This window comes from Odocoileus virginianus, chromosome 7, assembly GCF_023699985.2.
Source record: "Odocoileus virginianus isolate 20LAN1187 ecotype Illinois chromosome 7, Ovbor_1.2, whole genome shotgun sequence".
NCBI classification, from domain to species: Eukaryota; Metazoa; Chordata; class Mammalia; order Artiodactyla; family Cervidae; genus Odocoileus; species Odocoileus virginianus.
The window spans coordinates 78072069-78092533 of record NC_069680.1 but is presented as its reverse complement, the minus strand read 5'-3'; the positions used below and the strand labels follow the sequence as shown (position 1 = coordinate 78092533).

General features: G+C 36.0%; 1 pseudogene; it reads right to left on the bottom strand.

Annotated features, from left to right (window-relative positions):
- LOC139035898 (craniofacial development protein 2-like) overlaps positions 1-20465 on the bottom strand; it is a 191540-nt pseudogene that overhangs the window by 74074 nt on the left and 97001 nt on the right.

The following is a 20465-nucleotide window of genomic DNA, read 5'->3' as shown; positions in this document are numbered from 1 at the left end:
CAAACAACTCCTTTTTTCGTAAGTAATTCAATAGCTATTTTAAAAACACTGAAGTTTAAAATTTTGCTCTGAGAATCACCAAAATACTCTATAGGCCTAGATCTACAAAACTTGCTACAAAAAGAATAAACAACATGTTTAATTATGATAGCCAATTATGCCCAGATACAAAAGTTTGCAAACACTAAGGAACCCAACAAACTAATAAAAAGAGATAAAAAGAAATTAGAAACACAGTGAGGAATAACCAAGTTAAGGATGCACACTGAAAAAATAAGATAACATCATAAAGCAATCTTAACGTGATATATTTAATGCAAATAACTTAATTATTGACAACAATGATATAATGGTGAATTAATGAAATAATAATTCATTTAAGTGGTTCTTGTCTAAAATATATAGAAAATATACCAATATCATTTATAATTATAATCTTTATAAGAATTATTATAAGAATTAATAATAATTAATTTATTCAAACATTAAGAGGTGATTAATTTAATAAGAATTAGTGGATATGCAATCTACTTTTAAAGAAGCACTGTGTTTTAGTTTTTGTAGTATCAAGCCAAGCATGTCTGATGCAACATTTTCCAGCTCCCTCTGAAGACACCACGAAGATCCAATTCAATTCTATAAAATGACCAGTAGCTATAAACCCACCTAAAAGTGAAAATATACCTGCTACCTATGTTCATAACTTTAGAATAATGTTTAATAGTTGTGGGAAGCTAGGCAAAACAATATTAAAAACAAGCAAAATGCAAAGAAAGATGCCTTGGCCAGTTTATATTTTCAGTTTTCCAAAATTGAAGAATAGTTGATTTGTAATGTTTCAGGTGTCTATTCAAAGTGGTTCAAACTGATATATGTATATGCGAATCAGAACTTTTTCAGATTATTTTCCATTACAGATTACTGCAAGACAATGAATATAGTTCCCTGTTTTATACAGTAGGTCCTTGTTGTATATCTGCTTTATATATAGTAGTGTGTATCTGTTAATGCCTTCTCCACTCTCCCTTTTGGTAACCATAAGACATGTCACAATTTTCATGAGTCTGTTTTGTAAATAGGTTCATTTGTATCATTTTTTTTTAAGATTCCCAGATATAAGTGATATTACATGATGTTTGTCTTTCTCTTTCTGCCTTACTTCACTTAGTATGATAATCTCTAGACTCGTCCATGTCACTGCAAATGGTGGTGTTTCATTCTTTTTTATGGCTAAGTAACATTCCATTGTTTATCTTATCTTCTTTATCTATTCATCTGAGAATGGACATTTAGGTTGTCTCCTGTGTGCTTAGTCACTCAGTTGTGTATGACTCTTTGTGACCCCATGGACTGTAGCCCACTGGCTTCTGCTGTCCATGGGGATTCTTCAGGAAAAAATACTGGAATGGGTTGCCATGCCTTCCTCAAGGGGATCTTTCCAACCCAGGGATCAAACCTAGGTCTCCTGCATTGCAGACAGATTCTTTACCGTCTGAGCCATCAGGGAAGCCCAAGAATACTGGAAGCCCACAACTCCAGGGAATATTTCCAACCCAGGAATTGAACTGGGGTCTCCTGAATTGCAGGCAGATTCTTTACCAGCTGAGCTACCAGGGAAGCCCATGTCTTGGCTACTGTAAATAGTGCTGCTATGAATATTGGGGTGCACATTTATTTTTGAATTGAACTTTTTATCATTGCTGAATTATATGGCAGTCTATTTTTAGTATTTTAAGGAACTTCCATACTGTTCTCCATTATGTCTGCACTAATTTTCATTCCCACCAATTTGTAGAAGGGTTCTGTTTTCTCCACATCCTCTAGTATTCGTTATTTGTAGACATTTTGATGATAGCCATTTTGATCAGTGTGAGGTGATACCTCATTGTAGTTTTGACTTGCATTTCTTTATTAATTGGTGATGCAGAGCATCTTTTCTTGTGCCCATTGGCCATCTGTATGTCTTCTTTGAAGAAATGTATTTTTAGGTTTTCTGCCCATTTTTGATTGGATTGTTTGTTTGCTTTGATATTAAGCTGTGTAATCTATTTTTATATTTTGGAAATTGATCTTCTTGGTTGCATCATTTGCTAACCTTTTCTCCTGTTTCATGTCTTTTTGTTTTGTTTACGGTTCCTTTGCTGTGCAAAAGCTTTTAAGCTTACTTAGGTACCATTCGTTTAGTTTTGCTTTTATTCCATTATTCTGGGAGACATATCCAAAATAAATATTGCAGCAACTTATGTCAAACAGTGTTCTACCTATGTTATCCTCTAGGAATTTTATAGTATCTATTTTATATTTAGGTCTTTAATCCATTTCTAGTTTAGCTTTGTATATGATGTTAGCAAATGCACACTTTAGCCCCTTTTGTTTAACATAGTTTGGAAGTCCTAGCCACTGCAATCCGAGAAGAAAAAGAAAGAAAAAGAATCCTAGCTGGAAATGAAAAAGTAAAACTGTCACTGTTTGCAGATGACATGATACTATACATAGAAAATCCCAAAGAGACTTCAGATCTTCTAGCATACATTGGTGGATTTGGTTCAGCTACAGGACACAAAAATATAGATATCTGTAACATTTTATACAATAGCAATGAAATATTAGAAAGAGAAATTAAAGAAACAATCCCATCCACCATTACATTAAAAAGAATAAAATACCTAGAGATAAATCTACATAGGAGGTAAAAGACCTGAATACTGCAGGACACAGATGGAAAGATATACTATGTTCTTGCATTGTAAGAATTAATATCATTAAAATAACCATACTGCCTAAGGTAATCTATGGATGCAAAGCAATCCCTATCAAATTTCCAATATCATTTTCCATAGAACTGAAATGAAAAATATTTAAATTGTATGGAAGCACTGCTGCTGCTGCTGCCAAGTCGCTTAAGTCATGTCCAACTCTGCGTGACCCCATAGATGGCAGCCCACCAGGCTCCTCTGTCCCTGGGATTCTCCAGCCAAGAATACTGCAGTGGGTTGGCATTGCCTTCTCCAATGCAAGAAAGTTAAAAGTGAAAGTGAAGTCTCTCAGTTGTGTCTGATTCTTCGATACCTCATGGACTCGAAGACCCCTACCAGGCTCCTCCATCCATGGGAGTTTCTGGGCAAGAGTACTGGAGTGGGTTGCCATTGCCGTCTCCTGTATGGAAGCACTGCTGCTGCTATGGAAACACAGTATGGAAGCAGAGAAGACCCCAAATAGCTAAAGCAATCTTGAGAAAGAAGAATGAAGCTGGAGAAGTCACACACACACACACACACACACACAGTATGGTACTGGCACAAAACCAGAAATATAGATCAATGTAACAGGATAGAAGGTACAGAAATAAAACCTGCGTGCTTATGGCCAATTAATCTATGACAAAGGAGGCAAGAATATACAGTGGAGAAAAGATAGTCTCTTCAATAAGTGGTGCTGGAAAAAGTGGACCTCTACATGCAATTAATTTTTAAATACACTGAAATAAATCATTCTGTTCACAAGCATCACAAAACAACAAAAAACTCAACAATAAAGAGTTCCTATGAGGAGAAATATATCTTAATAGATGAAAATTCTAAATATCATTAATATGCAATGTAACCATAATTAATCCAAAAAATTTAATGCAATATTAATGGAGATTTCTTGTAGAATGTAAAAATTACTCTTAAATTATTTTTTCTATTAAAAGAAGGGACTGTTAGTGTCACTAGAGAAATTATCTTTAATAGAATATATTTTTTAGTTTTGCTTGGTATTTTAATTATAAGATAAGCTGAAATTATTTTTCTAATAATAAAATATATCACATAAAAACATGTTTATAAATTAATTCTCAAACACAAATTTTATAGCAGACATTAAATATAAATTCTATTTGATTTGGTTACTACACATATAAAAGTCATTTGTTATCATATATTTATATTCATTTTGACAAAGTTTCAAAACTACCTAGATATATCAATACTATAAATTTAAACAAAAGTTAGTATATTCTTGCCTCCTTTGTTGAAGATAAAGTGTCCATAGGTACGTGGATTTATCTCTGGGCTTTCTATTTTGTTCCATTGATGTATATTTCTGTCTTTGTGCCAGTACCATACTGTCTTGATGACTGTGGCTTTGTAGTAGAGTCTGAAGTCAGGCAGGTTGATTCCTCCAGTTCCATTCTTCTTTCCCAAGATTGCTTTGGCTATTCGAGGTTTTTTGTATTTCCATACAAATTGTGAAATTATTTGTTCTAGTTCTGTGAAGAATACCGTTGGTAGCTTGATAGGGATTGCATTGAATCTACAGATTGCTTTGGGTAGTATACTCATTTTCACAATATTGATTCTTCCAATCCATGAACATGGTATGTTTCTCCATCTGTTTGTGTCCTCTTTGATTTCTTTCATCAGTGGTTTATAGTTTTCTATGTATAGGTCTTTGTTTCTTTAGGTAGATATACTCCTAAATATTTTATTCTTTTTGTTGCAATGGTGAATGATATTGTTTCCTTAATTTCTCTTTCTGTTTTCTCATTGTTAGTGTATAGGAATGCAAGGGAGTTCTCTGTGTTAATTTTATATCCTGCAACTTTACTATATTCATTGATTAGCTGTAGTAATTTTCTGGTAGAGTCTTTAGGGTTTTCTATGTAGAGGATCATGTCGTCTGCAAACAGTGAGAGTTTTATTTCTTCTTTTCCTATCTGGATTCCTTTTACTTATTTTTCTGCTCTGATTGCTGTGGCCAAAACTTCCAAAACTATGTTGAACAGTAGTGGTGAGGGTGGGCACCCCTGTCTTGTTCCTGATTTTAGGGGAAATGCTTTCAATTTTTCACCATTGAGGATAATGTTTGCTGTGGGTTTGTCATATATAGCTTTTATTATGTTGAGGTATGTTCCTTCTATTCCTGCTTTGCACAAGTGGTGCTGAGAAAACTGGTCAACCACTTGTAAAAGAATGAAACTAGAACACTTTCTAACACCATACATAAAAATAAACTCAAAATGGATTAAAGATCTAAATGTAAGACCAGAAACTATGAAACTCCTAGAGGAGAACATAGGCAAAACACTCTCTGACATAAATCACAGCAAGATTCTCTATGACCCACCTCCCAGAATATTGGAAATAAAAGCAAAAATAAATAAATGGGGCCTAATTAAAATTAAAAACTTTTGCACAACAAAGGAAACTGTAAATAAGGTGAAAAGACAGGCTTCATAATGTGAGAAAATAATAGCAAATGAAGAAACAGAAGAAGGAGTAATCTAAAAAATATACAAGCAACTCCTGCAGCTCAATTCCAGAAAAATAAATGACCCAATCAAAAAATGGGCCAAAAATCTAAACTGTCTTCTTTCTCCAAAGAAGACATACAGATGGCTGACAAACACATGAAAAGATGCTCAACATCACTCATTATTAGAGAAGTGCAACTCAAAACCACCATGAGGTACCATTACATGCCAGTCAGAATGGCTGCTATCCAAAAGTCTACAAGCAATAAATGCTGGAGAGGGTGTGGAGAAAAGAGAACCCTCTTACACTGTTAGTGGGAGTGCAAACTAGTACAGCCATTATGGAGAACAGTGTGGAGATTCCTTAAAAAACTGGAAATAGAACTGCCATATGACCCAGCAATCCCCCTTCTGGGCATACACATTGAAGAAACCAGATCTGAAAGAGACACATGCACCCCAATGTTCATTACAGCACTGTTTATACGGGCCAGAACATGGAAGCAACCTAGATGCCCATCAGCAGACGAATGGATAAGAAAACTGTGGTACATATACACTATGGAATATTATTCAGCCATTAAAAAGAATACATTTGAATCAGTTCTAATGAGATGGATGAAACTGGAGGCCATTGTACAGAGTGAAGTAAGCCAGAAAGAAAAACACCAATACAGTATACTAAGACATATATATGGAATTTAGAAAGATGCTAATGATAACCCTATATGCAAGACAGAAAAAGAGACACAGATGTATAGAACAGACTTTTGGACTGTATGGGAGAAGGCGAGGGTGGGATGATCTGAGAGAACAGCATTGAATCATGTATATTATCGAGTGTGAAACAGATCGCCAGTCCCGGTTGGATGTATGAGACAAGTGCTCGGGGCTGGTGCACTGGGATGACCCAGAGGGAAGGAATGGGGAGGGATGTAGGAGGGGGGTTCAGGATGGGGAACACATGTAAATCCATGGCTGATTCATGTCAATGTATGACAAAAGCCGCTACAATATTGTAAAGTAATTAGCCTCCAAGTAATAAAAATAAATGAAAAATTAAAACAAAAATAAAAAATTATTCAAAAATTTAAAAAAATTAGTACAAAATTAAACAGATACTGTGAAATTTTATAAAGATATACTGAACAGAGATTTGGCAGATTATATTATAATATTCAAATTATAAACAGCAAATATATATTACCTATTTATATTAAATAGTTTTATTGTGTGCTTATAAAATTCCATGTAGCTTTCATAAGAAAGATTTAATAGTGAAAGTTTCTCAATATTTAAAGAAGCAAATATATTATCAACTGTACATTTTGCTCTTTCATATTAGTTATTGTTTTATCATAAGAAAACATAAAATGTACAATTAATAAAAATCGTAGCTAATTGTCCTCTTCTTACCAAATTTTGGCTTTGATAAAATGATTTAAGTAGTTCAATTCTATTCCTTCTGTCACTAAATGTGGCTTGTACTACCATATTAGATATAAATGAAGGGAAGTAGTAATTTTTCTTCTGTTTATTATTTGCACATATTCTAAAATAAGAACTTTTAAAAAGCTGAAAATCATTAAAAGATTTGCTTGCTTAATTTTTTTGAAGCATGAGAAATGTAGGCAAGAAAAGAAAATGTTTTGAACAAATCAATGGAAATGAAGGGTTTCTAAGAGTAGCCCAGGTGTCAAAGGCATGGCCACCATTAATCTGTCGGAAACTGTAACTACAACTTTGAAAACAGAACTAGTCATCAGGGGATTGCTTGGAAGAGTAAATCATAGGATACTTAACTTAGCAACTCTGATTCACTGCATTGAATTAAGTAACAGGGTTTGTATGATAAGGTATAGTTAGCTGCTCCCACACTATCCCACAGGTGATAGTTGAAATGTCTGTCTGCAATGTCTTCTTAAAAGTCCTGTTTGCATTCCTCCTTTCCATAACAACACCCCACAAAAGAAGAAAGAAAAAAAAAAAAAGAAAATTAAATCTGTGAATAGTAGAAAGGACAGTAATATTTTTTGAGGACTTCTTTTAGACCTCACCACAAAAAGACATTGTGACTCCAAGTAGAAAAATGAGGAGGAAATTACAATAGTAATTTAGTATACATGGAAGGAATATTAAGAGAGAAAAAATATGCATATACTCCAATAACTGGAAAACATGAAATAAGCAGGTAACACTGTTAATTACAATTGTGACTTGGAATATTAACAAAGATATATACATAAGTTGATCTTTAGAGGATAAAGATGATGAGCTAGTAAAGTTTTCAGCCAATTAAATCAAGTGCTGCACAAGTTGCCATAGCAACCCATTTAAATTACACAGCAGCAGAAATTATCTTGGAAAAACCTGCCCCCTGTTTTTAATGAAAATTATGTTTCAAGAAGAAAATCAGTACCTTATTTTGGTCAAAAAGTTTATTAACATAATATATACCTAACTTGTTATGAATGTTTTCTTGAAAACAAGAATAGTCAAGGAATCTAAAAGTGGCATCATTGTGGAAATCCTGATAGGATGAATGTAAAAACTGTAAAATGGACATTGTTTAATGTGGACATATTTGTAGTCTAGAATCTTGCCATGCCTACATTTGTCCTTATCTTGTCTTCATTTATCCTTATCTTCCTTCTCTATAATTTCTGCTTAGGTTGTATATGCTCCAAATGCCATTCTTTTAATTCTTTATTGTTGCTAAGGTTTATTTAAAAGCCTATTATATTTTTATATATAATTATTATATAATAGTCTCTATATATAAATTTACTATTAAATTTAATACTATTATTACATACTGTATGGTATATTTGAAAATATGTGTTTTTAAATATAAAAGTATTTTCAAATATACTATACAATATGTAATTACACTATGTAATTATATTCAAATGAAAGACACTCAGTTGTGTCTAATTCTTTGTAACACTACAGAGAAATCCATGGAATTCTCCAGGACAGAATCCTGGAGTGGGTAGCCTTTCCCTTCTCCCTGGAGAGAGATCTTCCCAACCCAGAGATTGAATCCAGGTCTCCTGCATTACAGGTGCATTCTTTACCAACTGAGCCAAATCATATTCATGCACTTACCAAATATATATTCCACACATACTGTGTATCAGGCATAAATGTTTAATGATACCATGTGTGTGAATACGTGTATATATGGCTTCCTATTTATCAGTATGTAAAATCTTTGATAAAAGAGGTAATTGATTAGAAATTTTGCAGGTATTTAACTTTTATTGTGCTGCTGCTATAAGGCTCATTATAAATGAGGCACTTATATGTACTTATGAGTAATTGATTTTGAAATATGAACAAATTTGTTAGTGTTTTCCTTCTGTTTTGGAAATAAGAGTGAGAGCATTTATACCTCCCCAAATGAGAAATCAGTAAAGTACTTAGAATGGTACAGACTGTTGCCTTTTTTCCTTTGAAGTTCACTGAACCAAAATCTTCTGGCTTCAAATCTAAATTCTCATTAGATTTCTCCTATCTCTGTTTCTTTCCAAATCTCATCCCAATAGCCACCAGGAAACCTGACGGCAGGTGTAGCAAGCAAAGTAAATTCAAGAAAGGGAGGCAAAAACAGCTCAAAGGGAAAGCAGGTAGAGAGAAATTCTGGGAACACTTGTATTAATTAATGCTTGCCCTAGCCCAAAAATAGCAAACTCTCAAACCTTGGACTATTATTATACTGTGTAACTAAATAACAAGGCTTCCCTGGTAGCTCAGATGGTAAAATAACTAAATAACATTGTATTTACAACTAATTCTTGCTCCATTTTCACATTCAAAAAAGCCTCTGAAATACTATAGGTTTTTGCGCAAGTCTGTCTACACAGAAAACCTCTTTCTAACCTTTTTCTTCCTGAGCAATCAATCACTCCATAAAGCTGAAAGATTTACTTATAGCTTTTATTTCAACTTTTGTACTCACTATGAAGGTGGCAAAGCTGAGTGCTGAAGAATTGATGCTTTGAACTGTAGTGTTGGAGTAGACTCTTGAGAGTCCCTTGGACTGCAAGGAGATCAAACCAGTCAATCCTAAAGGAAATCAACCCTGAATATTCACTGGAAGGACTGATGTTGAAGCCGAAACTCCAACACTTTGCCCATGTTATGCGAAGAGCTGAAAAGATTGGAAAATATTGGAAAAGATTCTGATGCTGGGAAAGATTGAATGCCGCAGAAGGGGACAACAGAGGATGAGACGCTTGGATGACATCACTGGCTTGATGGACATGAGTTTGGGCAAACTCTGGGAGTTGGTGATGGACAGAGAAAACTGCTGTGCTGCAGCCCATGGGGTCGCAAAGAGTTGGACACAACTGAGCGACTGAACATTGTCATCATTGTCTCTACACAGTAATTCTCAACTTTGGGGGAACATGAAGACCCATATTAAATAACAAAAACTATTTAAAATCTCCCAGAAAAAATGTACAATTATGCCCACATTCACAATGTGTATTTCAGAAGAGTAGTGGGTTGCTGAAGTTTCTGTATGCACTACAGCATTAAAACCTATAATGTTCTGAAAGAAATTCTGATTTTCTTGTATATTTAGGACACCACAGTAATTATTTTTCACCTTAACACATTCTTATTATCATTCTGATGTAGGTTCTATGTATATTTTTATGCAAAAAGAAACCTAATGGCTATTGCACATTATGGGTTTTGTGGCTGTTACAATAATAATTTGAAGTAAATTAATTTGTATATTTTATATTTTTTAATATTTTCTGAGTTTCAATTGGAACTTGAGGTTTAGTTGGAGTTTGAGTTTAAGTTGAAAAACAGAAATGATGGAACCAGCATCCTTGCCCTAAAGAAGTGTTACTAAGGCTATTGCCCCAGAACCATTGGACTGCCAGTGGTAGAACAGAACCAACCATAACCTCTCAGTTCAGTTGCTAAGTCATATCCAACTTTTTGTGACCCCTTGGACTGCAGTACAACAGGCTTCCCTGCCCATCACCAACACCCAGAGCTTATTCAAACTCATGTCCTTCCAGTCAGTGATGTCATCCAACCATCTCATCCTCTGTCATCCCCTGCTCCTCCTGCTTCAATCTTTCCTAGCATCAGGGTCTTTTCAAATGAGTCAGTACTTCGCATGAGGCGGCCAAAGTATTGGAGTTTCAGCTTCAGCATCAGTCCTTCCAATGAATATTCTGGACTGATTTCCTTTAAGATGGACTGGTTAGATCTCCTTGCAAGCCAAGGGACTCTCAAGAGTCTAATCCAACACCACAGCTCAAAAGCATCAATTCTTCAGCGGTCAGCTTTCTTTATAGTCCAAATTTCACATCCATACATGTCTACTGGAAAAAACAACTTTGACTGGAAGGATCTTTGTTGACAAAGTAATGTCTCTGCTTTTTAATATGCTGTCTAGCTTGGTCATAACTTTTCTTCTAAGGAGCAAGCGTCTTAATTTCATGGCTGTAGTCACCATCTACAGTTTTTGGAAGACAAGAAATAAAGTCTTTCACTGTTTCCATTATTTCCCCGTCTATTTACCATAAAGTGATGGGACTGGATACAATGACCTTAGCTTTCTGAATGTTGAGGTTTAAGCCAACTTTTTCACTCTCCTCTTTCACTTTCATCTGGAAGCTCTTTGCTTTCTGCCGTAAGTGTGGTATCATCTGCATATCTGAGCTTATTGGTATTTCTCCTGGCAATCATGATTTCAACTTATGGTTCATCCAGCTCAGAATTTCTCTTGATGTACTCTACATAAAAGTAAAATAAGTAGGATGACAATAAGCAACCTTGACATACTCCTTTCCCGATTTGGAACCAGTCCATTGTTCCATGTCTGGTTCTAACTGTTGGTTCTTGACCTGCATACAGATTTCTCAGGAGGCAGGTCAGGTGGTCTGGTATTCCCATCTCTTACAATTTTCCACAGTTCGTTGGGATCCACAAGTCAAAGGCTTTAGCATGGTCAATAAAGCAGAAGTAGATTTTTTTTTTTAACTTTCCTGCTTTTTTGATGATCCAATGGATGTTGGGAATTTGATCTCTGGTTCTTCTACCTTTTCTAAATCCAGTTTGAATATCTTGAAGTTTATGGGTCATGTACTATTGAAGCATAGTTTGGGAAATTTTGAGCATTACTTTTCTAGCATGAGAGACGTGTGCAGTTGTGCAGTAGTTTGAGCATTCTTTATCATTGACTTTCTTTGGAACTGAAATGAAAGCTAATCTTTTCCAGTCCTATGGCCCGTGCTGAGTTTTCCAAATTTGCTGGCATAGTGAATACAGCACTTTCACAGCATCATCCTTTAGGATTTAAAAGAGCTCAACTGGAATTCCATCACCTCCACTAGCTTTGTTTGTACTGATGCTTCCTAAGGCCCGTGTGACTTTGCATTCTAGGATGTCTGGCTCTAGGTGAGTGATCACACCATCATGGTTGTCTGGGTCATGAAGATCTTTTTTCTATAGGTCTTCTGTGTATTGTTGCCACCTTTTCTTAATATCTTCTGCTTCTGTAAGGTCCATACCATTTATGTCCTTCATTGTGCCCATATTTGCATGAAATATTCCCTTGGTATCTCTAATTTTCTTGAAGAGATCTCTATTCTTTCCCATTCTATTGCTTTCCTCAATTTCTTTGCATTGATCACTGAAGAAGGCTTTCTTATCTCTCCTTGCCATTCTTTGGAACTCTGCATTCAAATGGATATATCTTTCCCTTTCTCCTTTGCCTTTAGCGTCTCTTCTTTTCTCAGCTATTTGTAAGGCCCCTTTTCTCAGCTATTTTTCTAGCGATGGTTTTGTTCACTGCCTCCTGTACAATGCCACAAACCTTTGTCTACAGTTCTTCAGGCACTCTATCATATCTAATCCCTTGAATCTATTTGTCACTTCCACTGTGTAATCGTAAGGGATTTGATTTAGGTCATACATGAACGGTCTGGTGCTTTTCCCTACTTTCTTCAATTAAAGCCTGAATTTGGCAATGAAGAGTTCCTGATCTTAGCCACAGTCAGCTCCCAGTCTTGTTTTTGCTGACTCTATAGAACTTCTCCATCTTTGGCTGCAAAGAATATAATCAATCTGACTTTGGTATTGACCATTTGGAGATGTCCATGTGTAGAGTCTTCTCTTGTGTTGTTGGAAGAGGGTGTTTGCTATGACTAGTGCGTTCTCTTTGCAAAACTCTCTTAACCTTTGACTTGCTTTGTTTTGTACTCCAAGGTCAAATTTGCCTGTGACTCCAGGAATCTCTTCACTTCCTACTTTTGCATTCCAGTCCTCTATAATGAAAATGACATCTATTTCGGGTGTTAGTTCTTGAAGATCTTGTAGGTCTTCATAGAACTGTTCATCTTCAGCCTCTGCAGCATTACTGGTCAGGGCATAGACCTGGATTACTTTGATATTGAATGGTTTACCTTGGAAACAAACAGAGATCTTTCTGTCATTTTTGAAATTGCATCCAGGAACTGCATTTCAAACTCTTTTATTTTTTACTATGATGGATACTCCATTTCTTCTAAGGGATTCTTTCCCACAGTACTAGATATCATGGTCATCTGAGTTAAATTCACCTATTCCAGTCCATTTATTTCACTGATTCCTAAAATGTCAATGTTCACTCTTGCCATCTCCTGTGTGACCACTTCTAATTTGCCTTGATTCATGGAACTAGCATTACAGGTTCCTATGCAATATTGTTCTTTACAGCATCGGACTTTACTTCCAACATCAATCACATCCACAACTGTGTGTTGTTTTTGCTTTGGTTCTGTCTCTTCATTCTTTCTGGACTTATTTCTCCACTGATCTCCAGTAGCATATTGGAGTAGCATCTCCTCAGTACCGACCTGGGGAGTTCATCTTTCAGTGTCCTATCATTTTGCCTTTTCATGCTGTTCATGTGGTTCTCAAGGCGTTGCCAGTCCCTTCTCCAGTGGATCACGTTTTGACAGAACTCTTCACCATGTCCCATCTGTTTTGGGTGGCCCTACACGGCATGGCTCATAGTCTCATTGTTAGACAAGGCTTTGTTTCATGTGATCAGAGTGGTTAGTTTTCTGTGATTCTGGTTTTCATTCTGTCTGCCCTCTGATGGAGAAGGATAAGAGGCTTATGAAAGCTTCCTGATGGGAGAGAATAACTGATGGGGAAACAGGGTCTTATGCTCAGTAAATGTTTAACCCAATTTTCTGTTGATGAACGGGGCTGTGTTTCCTCCCTGTTGTTTTACCTGAGGCCAAACTATGGTGGAGGTAATGAAGATAATGATGACCCCTTCAAAAGGTCCCATGCAGGCACTGCCACACTCAGTGCCCCAAACCCTGCAGCAGGCCACTGCATACCCATGCCTCTGCCAGTGACTCCTGGACACTCACAGGCAAGTCTAAGTCAGTTTCTTGTGAGGTCACTGCTCCTTTCTCCTGTGTTCTGGTACACACAATGTTCTGTTTGTTCTGTTTGTGCCCTCCAAGCGTCTGTTTTCCCAGTCCTGTGTAAGTTCTGGCGGCTTTCTGGTGAGGTTAATTGCAACCTTCTCCAAGAGGGCTTATGCCATACCCAGATCTACTGCACCCAGAGTCCCTGCCCCTGAAGCAGTCCACTGCTCACTGGTACCTCCACAGGAGACATTCACACACAGTTCTGGCTCAGTTTCTGTGGGGTGTCTGGGTCCTGGTGTGCACAAGATTTGTTTGAGCCCTCTGAGCATCTCTCGAGGGATAAGGGGTTTGATTCTAATTGTGATTTTGCCCCTCCTACCATCTTGCTGGGGCTTCTCCTTTGACCCTGGAAATGGGGTATCTTTTTTTAGTGTGATCCAAAATTTTACTATTGATGGTTTTTCAGCAGTGAGGTGTAATTTTGGAGTTCTCACAAGAGAAGATGAATGCAAGTCCATCTACTCCACCACATCAGAGAAAAGACCTCTAGTTGTGTTTGTATCACAGGAACAAGACTGACTAACCACAAGAAAACTGATGCAAGCCTATTTAGCTCCAAAAGTAGGACTAAGGTTGCCCACAGATCATTACCATCTCATTATAATAGTAAGATCTCTGCCCATTTGTGCCATGATGGTTTAACAGGCTATGGACCTGGACACCAAGGGGCCATGAGATGGCAGAAAGAGAGGTGGCCTCCCAGTTCCAAGAAAAACACAGTCTTTTAACAGAAAAACTATATATATACCTCCCCTTCATTAACCTTGCCTTCAAAATCTTGCTTTGATTGTCCCCAATGAGGAGAAGCTGGTTTGCAAACTAAGTTCCTGTCTCTGCATTGTCTGTCTGGCCAGTGAATGAAGCTTGCACTGTTTCAGTCTCAGCATTGGTTTTGTTGTTGGTTATGAGAACCCAAACAGGAGAAGAACCTTTTGCATTGAGTCAGGTGGTACTGTCTGAGCAATTGAGTCTTGCCCGAGTGGGGGTCCATACATTCAAGCTGGCAACAGACTAGGCAACTGGGATCATCAGGTGAGCCTGGTGCTAGGTGAGGTTGTGATAAGCCTTAAGATGAAAAGGATTGTTTCCAAGTCTGGGAAACAAATTCTAACAGTTTATAGGAAAAACTGATTTTGGGATGCAGATTCATGTAGCCCTTGTATTTTTATTGTTGTTGTTGCTGCTGTGTTATTACTATTTGTTTTGTGTCTTTGTTTGCTTTCTGGGTTTTTTTTTTTTTTTTTTTTGGTTTGATTTGGTTTGGTTTCCAATGGGAAAAAAGATATTGACCTTAAGTTCTGAAATGGAAAAAACCTTGATGATTATTTTATGTTTCCAATATAAACATATATATTTGAACTGGAGCTAGCTCAAATATAAAAGATCTGTCTCTATCCATTATTTCTCTTATAAAACTTATATGCATGGAATTTAATTGACCTTAATCATCAGTTCATTGAAGGTTATCATAATCATGAACACAAAAATATATATTTTAATTGATTTTTTCAGAAAATTATAAATTCACATGGACTTTTAAAAATGATACTGATAGAGCACATGCACTTTTTATCCAGTCTCTCCAATGGTAATATCTTATAAAACTATAGTACCACGCCATAGGTAGTATATTTTCATTGATACAGTCAAGGTACAGAACAACTCCATCACCAAAAGCATCTCTCATCTTGATCTTCTATAGCCACACCCACCATCATGGAACATATTAGTAGTGTTGCATGGAATAGATGCACCACACTTATTTAACCACTTATCCACTGAATGTTGTTTCTGGTTTGGGACCATTATGAAATTAGGAGTTTGGGATTAACATATACATGCTGCTGCTGCTTTTCAGTCACTCGGTATTGTATGACTCTTTGCAATCCCATGTACTGTAGGCTATCAGGCTCCTCTGTCCATGGGATTTTACAGGCAAGACTACTGGAGTGGGTTGTCATTTCCCACTCTACTATATATAAAAAACTTGAGAAGGAAATGGCAACTCACTCCAATATTCTTGCCTAGGGAATCCCATGGATAGAAAAGCCTAGTTGCAAAGAGTTGGTCACAACTGAGTAATTAAACAATAGCAACATACATAAAACATATACACACTACTATATATAAAATAGATAACCAACAAGGACCTATTGTATACCGTGGAGAACTATAGTCAATATTTTGTAATAATCTATAAAGGAAAATGATCTGAAAAAGATCAATATATGTATATATATAACTGAATCACTTTGTTGTACACCTGAAAATAACACAACATCATAAAGTAGTTATACTCTAATTGAGAAAAACAAAAAGTGCTGTCAACATTTGTGCATAGATTTTTATGAGAGCATACAAGTTTTTTCTGGAATAAATGCTCAAGGGTACAATTGCTGGGTCATATGGGTTGGTCTGTTTTTTTAAGAAATTGCTAAACATTTTTCCATAGTGACTGTAACATTATTCCATCTCAATATCAGTGAATGTGTGATCCAATTTGTCCTCATCCTTGCCAGTATTTGATGTGGTCACTCTTCTGTGTGTGTGTGTGTGTGTGTGTGTGTGTGTGTGTGTGTGTGACCTGGAGGAGCACAAGGCAAACAATTCCAATATTCTTGTCTGGAGAACCCCATGGACAGAGGAACCTGGTGGGCTACAGCCCATGGGGTCGCAAAGAGTCAGACATGACTGAAGCAACTTGGTACACATGCATGTGTGTGTGTGAAGTTCCTTCTCATGTCTTTTGACTATATTCTAACTGATTTTTTTTTTTTTTTTGCTACATGGAGTTTGAAAAGTTCTTTATATGCTCCAGATATAAGTGCTTTGTTGGATGTTTTGCTTGCAAATACTTTCTCTGAGGGTGTTACTTGCCATTTTGTTCTTCTCAGAAGGGTGTTCACAGACAGTTTTTAATTTAATAAGGTCAAACAAAAATTTTTCTTTTTATGGATAGTTTTTGGAACCAAGTATAAGACCTTTTGCTTAAACCTATATCCCTACTCTTTCCTTTCATCATTTCCCATAAAAAATGGTCAATTTTGCAGTTTCTGCATAAACCTGTGATCCATTTTAGGTTGTTTTTTGTGTAAAATATGAGTTTAGATTAAATTTGCTTTAACCAAGTTTGGGAAGTTTTTAACCATTACTTCTTCAAATATGTTTCAATCCCACTTTCCCTTTTCCCTCCTTCTGAGACTCTGATGACACAAATATTAACTCTTTTATTATTATTCCAGAGGCTCATAAAATTCTGTTTATTTTTAATTTCATTTTTTTCTCTTTTCAAATTGGCCAAGTTATATTGAATTATTGTCAATTTCACTGGTCCTATCCTTTGCCATTTCCACTGAGCTCTTGAGCAAACTGAGACTTTTATTTTGATTTCATAGTTTTTAATTCTGTAATTCTCATTGGTTATTTATTTAACTTTGATTTCATTCCTAAAAGTTTCTATTTTTTTTTCAAATGAATCCATAAATGTTTGCTGAAGCATTTTTGTGATGACTAATTTAAAATCCTTGTCAGATAATTATAACATCTATTTAATGGTTTAATGTGGATTTTGACATTAACTAGCTTTTCTTATCTTTATTTGTTTATTTTTTGGTTCAAGATATTAAGAGTGATTTTTTAATTCTATTCTGGACCTTTTGGGCATTCTATTAGGAGACCCATCATTCTATTTAATTTTGTTTTTAGTGGGTAGTCCCTCTATTTTATATAGGTGAAGATCTTGTAGGTGTGTATGTTGAGCTTCCTGCTGGACCTGGCAACACCACCCAGCGAAAGCAGAACACTGATTCATGTTGCCCCCTTACAGACAGGTGGCATGGAAGTTTAGCTGCCCCTTACCCCCATTGACACTTTCCTGGTTAATGTGGGTACCAATTGTAGCTGTCTTTTTTCTCCCTGTGCGCCAGTCCTGCGAAAAAGGGATGGGAATATGGAGGACTGACAAACTCTGCTTTGATGCTGCAGGGTGGGACAGGAACTCAGCTCCCTGCCTCCTTGCTGTTTTCCCTCCCCTGTCCAATGACACAAGTGGAAGTGAGAAGTGAAGTGCCATCTTCCCCCACCTCACTGATGACAGTGTGGGTGTTCTCACTAATACCAGGGAAGGGTAGAACTGTATATCACAATGCTTGTTCAATCTTGTTCCTGCCAGGTGGGTGTGGAGGTTCAGATTCATAATAAGCCTTGCTGACACAGTGGAGAGGGAAGATGATGTGCTTGATATCTCTGATCCATCTCACCTTGTTGAGTTTCTTTGACACTGAGTGGGTAAAAAGTCTCAGTTCCCAGAAGCTCCACTGTGTGTGTGTGTGTGTGTGTGTGTGTGTGTGTGTGTGTGTGTGTGTGTGTATGCACGTGCATGTATGTGTGTGTGTGTGTGTGTGTAGGGAAGGTGAAACTTTCCAGAGACTGCTTTGTTATGTCTCATCATTACTGAGTAGGAGTGGAGGATCACAGAGCCATCTGATTCTGACAGGTGAGGGATACTGGGTCCTACCAAAACCACCAGTCAGGGAAATTGGAACATCACTTGCTTCAAGGAGGCAGGAAGATTGGTGGGAAGCTCAACTCTCCAACTGGCTCACTGAAACCTCAGGGGAGGTGATGCAGTTTCACCACTGGTGTTGGCTGAAATTAGGGGGCTGTTGTCAAAAAGTTTTTATGTTGTTTGAGTGGGGGTTAGTAGCAAAAAACAGGCTTTTCTTGGAATTGTCTTTGCCTATGCCTTTTTGGTGGTTTTATATTACAGACTAATGTGAAGCCCTGTCTGGGATACATGGGTGCCACTGAGAAAATCCATTGCCATTAGAAATTCAGCAAGAAAAGTCTCAGGATTGACTAGATGGTCTATTTTCTTCTTTCTACTTGTCAGATGTCCTTGTGCTTGTTGTGCTGTTTACGCTGCAAAAACTATTTTTTGTTGTTGTTGTTGTTATAAAAGGAAGGATATAGGAGGAATGGGGTTACTTCACCTTGACAGACTAGAAGTTTCCAATTCTGTTATTTATTGTCTAATTCTACATCGCTTTCAATTTTCTCTCTGCATCTGATAACCCCAGTGCTAATCTCCAGCCTCCCATTGACATGCACATGCATCAACATCCTGACTGGCATACTTTAGATATATGTTTTTCAAATACTTTGTAAATATATTTTCATATTGATGGAAATCTATGAAAATATATAATTTCATTCTGTATGGCTTTATGTGCTTTTAAATTTACATTAACATGTAAAAATTACAGAAATGTGTCATGAATCTCATTTAGCTTTTATGTCATTCATTCACAATTTTGAAAATGTACCCAAAACTATAAATATACTATTAATATACTAAAATTCTTTATTGTTGTATCAAATCAAATGTGGGAAAATGTGTCTATTTATACATTAAAAAACTGATACTTAATATGTCTCTTTTCTTCCGATTTGAATAATACTGCAGCAAATGTCCTTATAAATACTCTCTTGAATATTATTCTCAGTATGTCTCTAGAGAAATGGAATTGCAAGACCACAGGGCATGTACATTTGCAATTTCTTAAGATACTGCTAAATTTTTCTTCAAAGCAATACTGACTTACACTCTAGTCATGTTCTGCTGCCAGACTTAATTTGGGCTTAATTTTAATAATCTAATGGTTGTGTTCCTTTTAATGTGCAGTTTTCTGGTTTCTAGTGGATTGAGCAACTTTTATCCCAAGTCATTGTTTTGTTTGTCCATGCAACCTTTTTTAATATAAACTATTTTCTATTTGATGTGAGAGAGCTTTTATTGTGTGCTGTTTTGCATATTTCATTTTTTAATAATGTAATCTGGATACATGAATATACTACATTTTTCTCTCTGTCTGTCATCTGTTTTGTATATTTATTTGTATATTCTTCCTTCATTTTCTTTACCTTCTCTTTAAAAGTTTTACTGAAGTGCAACATATCACAAATTATGAAGTGTGTCTATCTTAAGTATACTGCTCCATGAAGCTTCGCCCATCTGTGTAACCAACTCATAGATAAAAATGCAGAAACCGGGTAACACTCTAGATGCCTCTTGAGTGGCCCATCCCAGTCATCACCTCCACAAAGTAACCAGCATTCTTTTGAAGCATAGTTTAGTTTTACCTGTTTTGACCATTTTATAAAGAGAGTTATATAGCATGCATGTACTCTTTTGTGTCCTTTGTTTCACTCTTTCTCTGAGATTCACGTGTTTACTCATATAGTAAGTTCATTATTTTTCCATTGTCATATAGTCTTTATTGTTTGAATATACTACCACTACTATTCATATTCATTAATTCATTAATTCATATTTTGTATAAAATTTTGGTATTTTTTAATATTGCTGCTATAAATTTTCTTAGACATATTTTTCAAAGTGGTTTATCACACACTCTACTGCCAGTCTATTAGAGAGTATGTGTGTTCTAAGTTTTTTTTCTTATAATTTTGTAGTATTTGCTAACTGACATTTTGTTTAGGATATCTGTATCTACATTCATGAGGAAGAGTGCCCTTTAAATATATATTTTGGTAGCTTTATTACCTAATTTTGATGTCAAGATAATAATTTCATGAAATAAGTATTTTTGATCTTCTTCCATCTATTTCTATCACTTTAAGTTTTGGCAGAATTAGCCCAAAAAATATATGGGGACAAGTTATTATTTTGGATTATCTTGCTGAATAATTTTAACTATTGATTCAATTTGTTTAGTGAGTAAGAGATGTTACAATTCTCTTTCTCCATA